Source organism: Mastomys coucha, unplaced genomic scaffold (genome assembly GCF_008632895.1).
Source record: "Mastomys coucha isolate ucsf_1 unplaced genomic scaffold, UCSF_Mcou_1 pScaffold12, whole genome shotgun sequence".
Classification (NCBI taxonomy): domain Eukaryota; kingdom Metazoa; phylum Chordata; class Mammalia; order Rodentia; family Muridae; genus Mastomys; species Mastomys coucha.
In genome coordinates this window covers 26,350,550-26,364,503 of record NW_022196894.1, presented here as the reverse complement: position 1 = coordinate 26,364,503, position 13,954 = coordinate 26,350,550, and the positions used below count along the sequence as shown (strand labels likewise).

Sequence of the window (13,954 nt, the reverse complement as noted above, 5' to 3'; positions counted from 1 at the left end):
AAGTTTATGGTGCATAGCTGTCAAGGCTCTGTTATGGTTTGTATCCAGAGTGTTTTCTTAAAAGATTCATGTGATGGAGGCCCAAAGATAACATTACCTTTAATCTAATTACTTCTAGTTTTATTCATCCTAAACACACACACAAATATTGCACATAAAGTCATGTATCCTTACCTTTATTTCTTATTATGCTTAAATAATTGCATTCACATTACAAGTTAACTTTCATTTTAAAAAAAATTTGGTAAATAAGCAGTTCTTGTAGAGGACTTTCTGTAAGTCTCATTCTCAACTTTTAATATGGATGCAATTATTCAAACATATAAGAAATAAAGATAAGAATACATAACTATATGTGCAATACTCGTGTGTGTGTTTAGGATGCACAAAACAGCAAGTAATTAGATTAGAGGTAATGTTATATTTGAGTGTATCTAATTTTTTTTCTCTTTGTTTTTTTCTTCAGATGAGTGACCTGAGGTAAAAATGGAAATAATCAGTAATATTATCCTGGTTTCTTGAATTCTAGATCTATGGGATTCTGTGTAGATAAATGAATTGTAGGCCTGCTGTGACCTTTCCTATTGTGGGTCACAATGTGTCCTTTGTAAACTGAATGATCATTACTGGGTGATATCTGAAACTCATTATGACTCTAATATTCTATGGTTTGATTGTATGCAATCATTATGAATGTTCATATGTCAGAGTGCCTTGCTTTTGTTGAAAGACTTGGGTCAAAGCTCTACTCAAGAAACAAAAAGTCTCAGGTGACTAAGAGAAAGGAGACAAGGTAGGCCTCAAGAAGAAAAAAACTAACCAAGCCAAGTGGCACAAATTAAGACCAATATAGAATTGCCATTTTTGCTGGATGTTTGCAAGGTGACCCATCATAGTCTTTTTAGTACCCATATCTCCATTCATATCTGGATTTTAAAGAAAATTGTCTGTTTATTTTTTTGCCTTTAGTTTAAGTATAAGTTTTTCTTTTTCAGTTAAAGATATATCAGAATCAGGTGGAGGAAAGAACTCAGTGGTGAACTCCGGAAGCTTCATCCTTGGGGGTGAAATGCATTACATTCAAAAGGCCTTAGTCACAATGCCACTACTGAATCACCCAGGTCTTAAAGTAAGTTATATGGGGACTATTAACAATTATGCTTTTCATCCAGGCAGTGGTGGGGCACGCCTTTAATCCCAGCACTTGGGAGGCAGAGGCAGGTGGATTTTTGAGTTCGAGGCCAGCCTGGTCTACAGAGTGAGTTCCAGGACAGCCAGGGTGACACAGAGAAACCCTGTCTCAAAAAACCAAAAAAAAAAAAAAAATCCAACCTAAGCCTTTCTGTAGAAATTCCCTTTATATAGATAGAAAAGAGGTAGTATTTATATCTAATTCAAAAAATTATTAAATATCTTAAATGAGATAAGATGTATAAAGAACTTACCACATTTGGCATATAGAAAGTCTCTGAGAACTGCTCCTATGACTGAATCTTGGAAAATGACATTGAACCTATATATAGCATTGATATAGGGAAACATAGTTAAAATAGACTCCAGACAGACTCCCATAGACAAGAAATTGTTAAATGAACCTTGTGGGTCTTTAGCAACTAGTGGGGTAAATCTGATCCAAACATGGGTTTGGTTTGGTTGTTTTGGGTCTTTCTTTCTATGTAGCTCTGGCTGTTCTGTAACTAACTCCTATACAAACCAAGTGAGCCTTGAACTCACAGATCCACCCACCTCTGCCTCTCAAATGCTGGGCAAAAAGGTATGTACCACCATGCTTGGCAAGACATGTATTTAAATAGTTAATGTTTATGGCAGCATTTATCATTATCAGTACTTTCACAAATACATCAAAATATGTATGTATGTATGTATATGTGTATATACCATGGAATTTTCCTGTACGCTAAATGGTCATGTCATTATTTCCACTTTTTACATAGAAATGTTGATTTAGAAGCTTGGTATTTAGATAGCTTCTCTGGCCAGAAGCAAGGGGAGAGGCAAACGCCAAGCAGACGAACAAACAGAACCAAGAACAAAACAACAAAGATCATCCCACAGACAAAGCTCTTCCCTGCCTCTGTCTCTCTCTCCTTAACTCATTTCTGCTGGGAGGTAGTTTAAAGATATGAAGGATGATACTGGCCTGATTTTTGCCTCCTGATCGTGTTGCTAGATGAGGACTCGTGGAAAGAGTAACTTCCTATCTCAACATTGATCCTGTGGATTTTGTATCTACTTCAGGCCATTTCAGAAGCACCAGCCATCAACAATTCATGGACCAGCTCTAACCACAATATAACTGCAGGGATGCTTATGCAAAACTTTTCCATCTGAGGAACACAAACAGTTCCATCGATTTTGCTATCACTCCAGTGGTAAGTGTGAAAGCTATAAACATTGCATAGGGGGTAGGATTTAGGGAAGGGATGGCAAAATGATTTCTGAGTTGTTTCTTGACTTTGCCAAAAAGCATTACTGAGAAATAGAAAGTGGGTGTGGTCAATTCTCAGCATCTCAGAATGCCATTACAAGAAGTTATATAGCCCATAATTCTACATTTATGAGAGTCTACGAGCCTACTTCTGAAAGAGGTACTGATATGTTCAGTGTCATACACTGTACATGATAGTTAAGTATAAAGGCATTGCATTGTGTACTCCAAACAGAATTAATGTGGAACACACATGTAACCATGTATAAAGCATACAAATGTAGCTAGTCTCAGAAGCAGGATGTTAACAATCATGATCATTTGTTCAAGCTTCTCTGTATTGTTAGAGTTTCTATTGCTTTGATAAAAGACCATGACCAAAATCAACTTGGAGAAGAAAGGATTTATTTCAGATTATAACTCTTAGGTTACACTCAAATCCCTTGAGAGAAGTCAGGGCAAGAACTTAAGACAGGAGCTGAAGCAGAGACCGTAGAGGAACACTGCTTCAGGCTTGCTTATCCTGGCTTGCTCACCCCAGGACCACCAGGTCAGGGATGACACTGATCATCATAGGTGAGGCTCCTGACCTCAATCATTTATGAGAAAAATGCCCCACAGGCAAATGAACTAATGTTGAGGCCATCAGAATGTGCATAGATGAGATGGGCTGAGTTGTTCAGAATGGTCATTCTTCTTTTGCCTGACCTTAATTACTCACACAGGGCCATGGAGTTTCTTCACAAGACACTTTTAGGTCTGTGTTGTGCAGGGTTCTGAGGAGCACAACCTCTGAAACAGCAGCATAGGGCAACCATTTTAGGAATTCCACCAGCCAGTAGGTTGACCTCTTGCAGGTAGCTGACTTTTCTTTTTCTTCAACATCTTTTCTTGTGGGAAGTTGGACATACCATTTGATCTCTCAAAGACCACCCTTTCTTTAAATACACATGTTGTAACTTCCCTTATGGTATTCTGAATCAACACATCAGATATTTAGACAGGCCTCTCAGTCTCACGTGCACTGCCTTGTTTGGAAGGACGCTCAATAGCACAGTCTTTTGTTCTAGCAGAATGACGACTGGGCTGGGAACTGGGAATCATGGCTCTAGTTTCAACTTTGATATCAATGTTCAGGGTGACAGCAAGAACATGACTTTACCTTTCTAGTTCTGTTTCCTTATTTAGACAAGAGATTTGGGACTGATGACCTCCAAGGTCGCCTTTATGGTTAATACTGAAACTACTAAAAGCAAGATGGTAAGGACAATTGGATCAGGATTGACCGTCCATTTCTGGTTTATAGACAACTTTCAACCCTTGTGTATTTAGAAGCTTGGTGATATACAATGGGCAAAAGTCAGAGAGAAGGGAAGTTACCTGACCAAGGCCAAGAACAAAGAAAGACAAAGCTTTTAACTTCTGACTTCTTGTCCCCAACCTCGGGTTCTTTTCAGTCAACCTCCTGCATCAGCCATGTCAGAGATTCTTTGCTTGGTGATTCCCAGAAAAGATACACTTGTGAGTTGCACCATGCCCACCAAAATGTGAATCATAGTGCAAGCCCAGGTCCAACAGGAGGTTTTTTTTTTTTTTTTTTTTTTTTTTTTTTTTTTTTTTTTTTTTTTTTTTTTAAGTAGAGGTCTTACTATGTTGCCCAGGCTGACTTCAAACTCTTCAAATCAAGTGATTCTCCTACATTAGCCAGCTTCTAAGCCTCTAGGCACATTCTACTAGATCTAGATACTTTGTTTGTTTTGACTCTGTTACGTTTGTTGAGAAAGAACCAGATAATGTTTTAGCATTTCTTCATTAAGATAGTGGTTTTCCTTATTAACTAAGAAGGAGCCACAGATGCAATTTCAGACATACACAGAAAGAAAGAGACCTTGGTCACAGTTTCTCCCTTGGTAAATGAACCTGGCACTCAAGACTTTCTGTCACCTGTTTATGACTTTCTATAGCATTGATTCTTTCTATACTTCTTCAACCCATTTTCTTTCTCTTGTCTATGAGACCATCCAGCTCTGTTATAGCTTTTATAAGTCTCATTCCTTGATTCATCCTTTCGCTTTTACAGTTCCAATTTGTCCAGTGTTTATGGCCAGCATACACACCATGACACTTTCCCTGGAGCTCCCACCTGGAAGCAAGTCGTTATCTCAGCCTGTGAATGATGCTGAACATGTTGACCTGATGCTGTTATTCCTTGCTGCTTGTCTTCTCTGCCATCTCCTGCCTGGGATTTGTTCGCTTCAACTACATAGGAACAGTTTCACCCTTTCTCTTCCTGGATTAAAAGTGCAAAGAAAAAAAAAGTTAACAGTTAAGTGTTCCTTTACTCAACTACAAGCTCTTGGGGAGCACACTAAAGGGACAGCACACACGTCACTGCTGTACCTCACAGTCAGGTCTACAAGTCCTAGAGCAGACTCCAGGCCACTCAGCATCCCTCTTCTTTCCCTCTGCAGCAGTACAGAGCATCTCTGTGTTTGGGGCCTTGCATTCAACTTCATCCTTGCACCCGACTCTGGGAGACTTGTCTGAAGAGCTCAGCAGGCTTGACCTGTGGAACTGGGCTAGCTACATGGATGCTGGGGTGAGCTACTATAGGAGTTACACAGCCTGGCACAGTGTTACCAGGAGGGTGACAGCGGCCTGAGACTTTTAATGGCACATATACTCTATATATTTTTCCCTCCCCAAGAATGCAAACTGGTGAATTAAGAACTTTATGAATACCTGAAGAGTTAACATGATCAAATGTGTTGTTTAAAAACTCTGTGATTTTAGAATGATATAACACTTATTCAAAAACAAGTGTAACTATCTATTTCAAAGTTGTATTTTATAAGTAAAATTTTAATTGATATTTGTCTAATCAAAAGTCTAAATAGTTCTGTCTGAATTCTTGTTTCTTTAAAAAGAACTCAATTGGAGAATTGGTAACCTACATTACTAAAGATATGATATACCAGTTCTGTTAAGATATACATATATTTTTAAAATACATTTTTAAAAAATAAATCCTATTAAAGGTAGATGCTATTTGTAGAAAGTGTATTTCCTGGAGAAGTTTTTCCTAGTATAGTTAATTTTGAGATCCTGTTGTGCTTCCTACTGGCCATGACACTGTAGACAAGTCATTCCATTCTTCGGCCAGAAGATAATGGTGTCTGTTAAGTGGAGTTGATGTGATAATGGGCTTGAAAGTGTTCTGCAAACTGAAAAGAACATCATGCATAATGGAGACTATTATTATCAGGATTATTACTTTAGAAGTCATTCCTTGGGACATGAAAGCATTCTGTACAGCTCCTTTGGGTGTTGCTAAGTATATAGACTTTGCTTACAAGTTTAGTGCAACTCTAGTATGATAGCTAATTTTACTTGTTAACTTGACACAATTTATAATCATCTGGAAAAGAGTTTTAATGAGAGATTGTTGAATATGATTGGCTTGTGTGCATGTCTGTGGGATTACCTTGGTTACATTGACTAAGGGGGAAGACCTGCCCACTGTGGGTGGCACCATTCCCTAAACAAAAGATGTATCTGAATGAAGAAATCAAACTGAACACAGCATGCATACATAATTTATTGATCACTGTTTTTTTATTCTCTCTCTCTCTCTCTCTTTCTCTCTCTCTCTCTCTCTCTCTCTCTCTCTCTCTCTCTCTCTCTCTCTCTCTCTCTCTCTCTCTCTCTCTCTGCTGTGATGGACTGTGACCTGCAGTTGTGACCTAAAATAAACACTTTCTATGCTCAGTTGCTTTTGTAAGGTTATTTTATCTCAGCAATAGGAAATAAAACTAAGACACCTAGGATGAGGCATGTCCACCAAAGCTAACAGTACTAAGTCCTTATTTAGAGAACACATTTCTTCTGTGATCTCAACTATTAAAGCAGGATCCACCACTCTTTCAATAGTCACTGTATGCCCACTGTACATCAGGCAGTATTTCAGACAAATGTCCACACCTTGCTTACATCATGAAAAATGAGAGATTCCTCAAAGCTGCATGCTCAGCTGAGGCTTAGGATGGGAAGTGGCCTATTTTATGATATAAATAGTTGCTTTATGAACTCCGAAGCCAGCACTTCTGCTTAGAGTTATTTATCTATCTTCACCCACTGCAAACTGGGCCTTTACCATTATATTCCCTTAATGAGAACTTATGTCAGAGGCAGAAAGACACATTGCATGACCAGAGTTGCAGGGTTTATCTTTCTGAAGTCTTCCTCAGATGCTGGAGAAAGGAAAGTTTAAATCTAGCTATAGATTGAGAGAGATTGGCGCTTGTCCCCAGATGACACCTGCAGAGCCCACACCTGCATGCAGACATGTTCCCAGCACTACAATTTCACTTCCATCCTCCTGAGACAACTGCCTCTTTCTTTTAAGTGGAGGATTTTTTAAGGCTCTGAGATAAAAGATTCCCTTTCATGTGCTTGTGACTCAGAGAACAGGGAGGCTTCAGGGATGTGCTGAGCTGTTTCAAAAGCTGTAGGAAATGCGAGGTATGTTTCCATTTGCAGCGGTGGAAGCTTTGAAACTTTTTAAAAAAGAGTTATTATTATTTTAGTTATGTGTATGTCTGCTGGTGTACAAGCACATAGGTGCCTGCAGAGCCTAGGGTTGTCAGATCTCTAGGAGATGAAATTACAGGTGGTTGTGAGCCTCCTTGACAAGGGTTCTGGCAACTGAACTTGGTTCTTCTACAAGAGCAGTAGATGCTCTTAACATCTCAGCCATCTCTCCAGCCCTGCCAACTAATTTTCTACCAAAGAAGACTAAAATACAGACACTTAAAATTGCAAGTAGCTAGACATACCATTATGCTCTTTTTCAGTCTGTTTAGTGTTACATGTATGTATGTGATTGCAGAATTGACCATGTGGTATTGGATAACAAATTAGGGCATTCATACCTAGGGAGAATTATTTCTCCTGCTCTCTGCATTGAATATAGTTCTTTGTCGATAGATGGGGAATGGGGAGATTTCCCTCTTTCATTTTAACATGCCTATCAATATCTACGGGTCTTGTTTAGGCAGCCATACTGTTGAGGTAACATGGGTGAAGCATCCCTATCATTTTTAGGAGACACAATCTCTCAGCAGATTTTCTGGTCCTCTGGATCTTACAATCTTTCTACTTACCATTCTATGATGATTCCCCGAATCTACATTCAGGAATTATGCTGTAGATGGATCTGGGCTCTCTACAACTACTTAGTTGGGAGATTTTTAATTATCAATTCTACCTCTTTGGGGGTTTTGATCCTATTCAAATTATTGATTTTCATATTAATTAAATTTGGTAGGTAATATATATCTAGAAATTCATCCATTTTCCAGTGAAGTGGAATATAGGTTTATAAAATATATCCTTGTGATTATCTAAATTTTCTTGGTGTCTGTTGAAATCTCTCTCTTTCGTCTCTAATTTTACTAATCTGTCTTTCTTTTGTTAATTTTGGTAAATTTTTGTCAATCTTATCTTTTCAAGAACCAACTTTTAGTTTCATTGAGTCTTCCTATTGTATTTTTAAAAATTTCTGTTTCATGTATTACTTTGATGGAATTGTTGGCAACTTGTCACACTTCTTGAGAGATCATAGACATTGAGACACACAGAGACAACAGAGCCATCCCGTTCTCAAAGCTTACTGTTGAATGGTGAAAAACATACAGCAATAACTAGAAGGGAACATGTGCTCAGCACGCAGTTCATAACAGAAATGTTTACCCCGGTACTACTCTTTAAGAAGTAAGAAGGGTTTGGAAGAATCATGAAATCTTTATTTCTATATGTGATATTTGGATAGTTTTGTAGCAAACTCAGGAGACATTTTGGGGAAAACCCCAAAAAGAAGTGATAGGAAGAGTGTGTTCCAGACGTGAACAATGTTCTGGAAGGATTTATAGGAGCTGATTTGGGCATTAGGAATGGCCCCGTGCAGATAGACAGAGAGTCCAGCATCCACAGTATCCACATGCTGCTTGAAGAGGCTCCTGAGGGTCACCTTGACAGCCAGCTTAACTTGTGTGTAATTGTATAGGCAAAGCTGCAAGACACTGCTATTTGGAGGCATGTAGTGATTGCCAAATATAACCTAAGCCCTTAGTCTATAATTACTAGTTCATAATTACTTAGCTTCCTGTGTGTGATAGATTTCCTAGGGTAACTGGAGATCCAGCCTCTCATTAAATAATAAATGCCATTGAATTTCCTGATAAATGAACTCTCCAAAAGACCTTCAAAAGGGGCTTTTTCAAACTTTTGAGATTTGGTGTAAATATCATGAATAATTTTCTTACTTTGAGAAAGGTGATCTAGGAGTTTATTAAGTCTACTGAGCAGTTAGAATTTTTTGGTAGATGATATATTGGCCTAGGTAAGGACAGAAAGGAAAGCAAAACCTTTTTCATCTTTCTTTTTATCACATGCCTTTTGATCACAGCCTCATCTACCCTCTTAGTTTAACTATAAATACCATCTTATTTTTGCATGTTATTCCTCTTATTCTTTATTTATGACTATAATAGTCTCAGTATTTTAATATTGAGATAATTTATCTAGTTATCAGTATTTGTCAAAATATAGTTTTAATTCTGTTTCTTTTTCATATTTTTGGGCAAATTCATGGATCTAAACATGATGATTTGTGCATACCTATGTTCATGCCTTCAGATTTGTCCTTTAAAATGCATTAAGGATAGAGATTACAGGGACTTGGTCATCAAGCAGCTTTGTAATGGTAGAAAAGTCACATATCTGTTTTGGGATTTGAATTTCCTTCTGAGAAAATTCTCTCCCTTCCTTCCCTTTACTCCTTGTTGACTCTCTGTTGGGTGTTATTGACTATCCTAGATACTACATATATGGCAATAGGTACTCTTCCTCAGACCAAGAGCTCTAATGTAGGCCATAAAACATATGTACTTGGGGATTCCTTAGATCCTGTCTTAGAGTTTTATTGCTATGAAGATACACAATAACCAAGGCAACTCTTATAAAAATAAACATTTAATTGGGGCTGGTTTATAGTTTCAGAGGTTTAGTCCATTATCATCATGGCAGGAAGCATGCTAGAAAGCAGGCAGGCATGGTGCTGAAGGATCATGGTTCTTAAGCAGTCAGGAGGCTATCTTTCATACTGGGCAGAGCCTGAGCATAGGAGCCCTCAAAGTCCACTATTCAGTGATATCCTTTGTTCAACAAGGCCATACCTTCTCCAATAAGGTCACTCCCTATGGCCAAGCATTCAAACACATGAATCTTTGGGGGCCAAAGCTATTGAAACTACCACATTCTACTCCCTGCCCCACCATGGGCATAACATAATGCAAAGTGCATTTAGTTCAATTTCAAAAGTCTCCATGGTCTGTTTCAGTCTTAACAACATTTAAATGTCGAAATTTCAAAGTTTCTTTTGAGATTCTTGCAATCTCTTAACTCTGAACCCCTATTACAATCAAAATAAAAATAAAAAAGCTGATCACATACTTCCAACATCATAGGATATACATGACCATTCTAGAACATCATAGTGAGAAAATATTGGGCCAAAGCAAGACCAAAAGCCATCTGGGCAAGCTCCAAACTCTGCATCTTCGTGTCTGATGTCCAACTACTTTCACCAGCTTTCCTCAACAGGTATCCCATGACTCTGTCATCTCTAAACCCTTGAGGTCTCCAAAGCAATACCTTCACAGCTTCTGTGAACACAGCCTCTGCTGATGCTATTCGTGGTGGTCATCCATGGTACTGGCATCTCCAAAATGTTGGTATGTTCTGCTGCAACTTGGCTGTACTTTCACCAATAGCCTCTCATAGGATCCTTTCATGGTACCAAGCCTCAATTTCTTTGCATGATCCCTTCAGTCCTGGGCCTTCAACTGCAACTGAGTCTTCACCTTCCCTGGCTTTTCACAATAACAAGCTTCAACTACACTCCATGACACATTCATGCCTTCAAAACTAGTACCACTTGGGTGATTCTTATATATTACCAAGTCAAGATGCAGCAAGAGGTACAAGCTTAGCCGTCTCTGGAAACTGGCTTCTTTTTACTCTCAGAAAACACTTCCCAAAAGATTTCACCTCAGTAGTACAGGTATCTTCTTAATAACCCCTAATTTCTTACCTGTAAGTAACCAGCATCAATTGTCCCAGTAGTTCCTTCTAGACTTTAAAGTCACAGCCATGTGGCTGAAGCTGCCAAATTCTGCTGCTTGCTGGGGCTGGAAGATCCCCTGCCCCACCTTACATTACATTATCACCAGTTGCTCTGTACTTCCAATTCTTTCTCTGCTTAAGTATGATTATCATGGAACTTGCTCTGTAGACTGACCTTGAGCTCAGAGATCTTCATGGCTTTGTCTCCTGAATGCTGGGATTAAAGGCTTATATCACCATATCTGCACCTAAGCTTTTCTCAACTTGGATCTTGCTTTGTATTTGGCTGGCCTTGAACTCAGAGACATACTTGGCTCTGTCTCCTGGGATTAAAGGTGTGTACTACCATGCCTGGTTCTAAGCTTTACATGGCCACTCTTCTTCAAGATCCAGAACAAAAACCTGTGTCCTCCATTTCGGGATTGTAGTTTATTCCAGACTAAAAGTCGAAATGAAAACAATAACCAAGTAATAATAGTGCCTTCTTCAATGGTAAGTTCAATGGCAGAGAAAGATCTAACAAGCTCCTTAAAGTCACCACTCCCTTAATTTGTTTATTTCCTCAAATACAGGATTTAGCTCCATCACACTTCCTAGTGTCCTTTAATTACTTGAACCATACATTTTGTATTTTTTCTTTCTAAACTTGCTATGTTTGATCTAAACACTCTTCATGAGAGGAAGCCAGAGTACAAAGCCTATGCTGGACTTTTCTGAGACTTCTATTGTCAAGCAATTAATCGAAATCTCTTTACCTTAGCCTCAGGCAAATTCTTCAGACAAGGGCAAAAGGCAACAGCATTCTTCACCGAAACATCATAAGAATGATCTCTGGATTTCAAATCACCCTCAGCACCAATGTCTCCCACATCTCTACTAGGAAGATCCATTAAGTCTCACTTAAAACATCACATGGCTTTCTAAATCCAAATTCCTCAAATCAGCATTCCTGCAAACAAAAACATGATCAGGCCTATTATAGCAATATCCCAGTCCCTGGTAACAACTTCTATCTTAATTAGAGTTTCCATTGCTGTGAAGAGACACCATGACCAAGGCAACTCTTATAAAGGACAACATTTAATTGGGGCTAGCTTACAAGTTCAGAGGTTCATTCCATTATCATCAAGGTGGAAAGCATGGCAGTGTCCAGGCAGGCATGGTGCTAGGGAAGGTGCTGAAAGTTCTATATTTTGTTCCAAAGGGAACCAGGAGAAGACTCATGTCTAGGTAGCTAGGATGAGGGTCTCAAAGCCCACCCCCAAAGTGACACGCTTCTTCCAACCAAACCACACTTACTCCAATAAGGTTAGGTTTCCTAATAGTGCCACTTTCTGGGCAAAGTGTGTTCAAGCCACCAGAAAGGCAAACATTTAATTGGGGTTGGCTTATAGTTTCAGAGGTTTAGCATAGTATCATCATGGCAGGAAGTAGGCAGATGGTGTGGAAGGAGTTGAGAGTTCTACATCTTGATTCAAAGACAGCCAGGAGGGGACTGGCTAATGAAGGCATCCAGGAGGAGTCTCCCATTCCATACTTTATAGAGCCTGATCATAGGCAACCTCAAAGCTCGCCCACACAGTGACACACTTCCTCCAATAAGGCCACGCTTCCTAATAGTGCTACTCCCTATCACCAAGCATTCAAACACATGAATCTATGGGGTTCCTTCCTTTTCAAACCACCACATACCCCAAATGAGGACCATTAAATGACACTAATTAATTTGGACAAACAAAGCTGCTGGGATAAACTAACCATTGTGCTAAATTTTGAGTTTGGAAAGAGAGGAGAGACATTTTTATAGGCCAGGAGAGTTGTATGGCATGGTTGCTGCACACGAGGAGCAGTCTGAGGCTGGGTGTGGGAGAAAGGTATAAATTTGGGTAGGTGTACTATGTAGATTTGTGATTTAGCAGTAATGTGAAAACCCTTTTAGGTAAAGATAATAATGACAGTAGCTAGAAAATACTGGTAAAAGTGTAACAATGAAGTTTACTGTTTTATGTAACTACCATAGTATAATAGAGGGAAATAAAACAGAAGATAAACATACTTTTAGATCTTTTACAACTTATTTTTATCTTATGGGTATGGGTGTTTTGCCTGTGTGTGTGTGTGTGTGTGTGTGTGTGTGTGTGTGTGTGTGTGTGTGTCTGTGCATGATGTGTGTAGTACCTATGGAAGCCTGAAGAGGGTTTTGGGCCTCCTGGAACTGAAATTATAGGTGCTTGTGAGCCAACATGTGGGTGCTGAGCACCAAGCTCAGGTCCTCTGGAAGAATAGCCATTGATCTTAACTACTGAACCATCTTTCCAGCCCCTACTTATGCATTTAAAGACTGATAAAGTATGAGTATTGGGCTTTAGGATATTTGATCACATTGTTAATCCAGAGACTGTAAACGCATAGTTGTGGTGCGTCTTAGCCCTAGCACACACCTTTAATTCAAAAGATTTCTGTAAAAGAGCTAAACAAAGTCCATGATAGGTAAAGAGGTGAAATAAGCAGCCAGTTGACAGGGAATGAACATAAAATAACCCAGGAAAAAGAAAGGAGAGTCTGCGAGTTGAAGGATATTTGCGACAGCATGGAGAAGAAGAAGGGACCCTTTCCTTCTGGGGCATTGGCGGAGTAGGAAGGCCAGCTGGGTGCTTTCTCTGCCTCTCTGAGCTAGCAGGCTTTCAGCACAGTGTTTAGCTCCTGAGTCTTCTGACAAACTGAACATTTGGGATTTTGTTTTAAAAACAGTAGTATTGCAGAATGCCTCCCTTCTTACCAGTCTTTTTCTAACGTAGATCATTAAACAAGTATTAATCTGAAAGCTGAGCCAAATTGATTATTAGTGTCTAGTTAAGTCAATGAATCATGAAAATGATGTTCCATGATATGAAACATTACAATTGTTCATGTAAATATTCACCATTGTGCTTTGATATTAATCCAAATATTAACACATCTTTCACAATAACAGTTCATTAATATTAGTATTCACCCTGTTTTAGCTCCTAAGCTTAAATATTCAGAATGTGCTCTGTTTTTTGACACTTTATGAGCTTTCAAATTAAAATGGCTTATAATATTTATTGTAACATATTACAGCCATGGAGATAAATAAACGAAAGGTTTAAGTTTAAAATTGCCAACAGAAAGAAGTGCTCAAATTAAGTCCATCAATGATTATTCAATCCATTCATATGTTCAACTTAACAAATTTGATTGGCTCTTCTTACTTGACTTAGAAATTAGAAGTATTTAAGAAGCTAGAAGATAATATATGCAAAATGTAGGACTAGAGAGATGTCTCAGTAGTTAAGAGCA

At 38.7% G+C, this 13,954-nt stretch overlaps 1 long non-coding RNA gene across 1 annotated transcript; it reads left to right on the top strand.

Moving 5' to 3' along the window:
* Window positions 1-889: 889 nt before the first annotated feature.
* On the top strand, window positions 890-4,829 carry LOC116086368. The gene is made up of 3 exons (XR_004116890.1): window positions 890-1,129; window positions 2,260-2,393; window positions 4,530-4,829. It is a non-coding gene; the product is annotated as an uncharacterized LOC116086368 (long non-coding RNA).
* The last annotated feature ends 9,125 nt before the right edge of the window (window positions 4,830-13,954 follow it).